Genomic DNA, 1030 nt, shown 5'->3' on the forward strand with positions numbered 1-1030 from the left:
CAAGTGCTGGGATTACAGGCATGTGTCACCACGCCCAGTCTCATTGTGCCCTGGGGGCAGGGTCAGCACAGCATGCTGGGGGATCAAACCCCGGTCCCTGCTCCTACCTAAACAGGCACTTTAGTCCACTGAGCTATCTGGCTGGGAGGATCATTATTCTGTGCTGGTCTTAAATACCGTCTCTGGTGACAAAATGTAAGCTTCCAGTTCTGGTTCTGCCACTAAACCAGCTATGACCTTACACACGACAGCATACACACCATGAGGTCAAGGAATAGTGTGTGTCTAGGAAGCGCTTCAGGGTACCTAAAACAGTACATGGTCAAGCATAGGTGTAATATTAAAAACTATTAAATAAAGAGACAACAGGTTATCCAAATATCTAATAGGTTATCCTGAAAAATAAATATGTAAATACATAAGAAGCCCTTACATCAGTGCCTAAAAATAGGCACAAATATAATAAGTTGTCACTCATACCAATGCTGTGTATGTATGTAGTGGTACGTCATTTCAAAATATTCATTCTTTCCATCATTCTGGTTGCAAAGTCAATTGGACAAGAACCTAATCAGACCCAACTGTGAGGTTCAATGTTGACCTTATGGGGAAATTGGATTTGGTTTTTATCCAATTTGGTTTGTGATCAGGATTGTGAAAAGAACTAAGTGCATGAACTGAGATTCCATTGAGGAAAAGAAAAGTTGCAGGAATGCAGGTATTGCTATTCTATGATCAGGGATTGTTGCATGAATTGTTCCACAGCTGCAGTCCATGAGCCCTTAGAAAAGACACACAGAAGGAGATGAGGAAGCTAAGTTTTATCAGTATTTATAGGAAGCCCCCTTTACTCCCATAACCTCCTGAACTCCACATCCTGTCAGGTCATCAGCAGCACTAGATTCTCATAGGAGCATAAACCCTGTTGTGAACTACAAATGCGAAATGTAGGCAGAACACTCCTGCTGAAAATCAAGTGCCTTATGATCTGAAGTGGAGCTGAGGTGGTGATACCAGCCCTGGGGAAATA

This window comes from Octodon degus, unplaced genomic scaffold (assembly GCF_000260255.1).
Source record: "Octodon degus isolate 3935 unplaced genomic scaffold, OctDeg1.0 scaffold00033, whole genome shotgun sequence".
NCBI classification, from domain to species: Eukaryota; Metazoa; Chordata; class Mammalia; order Rodentia; family Octodontidae; genus Octodon; species Octodon degus.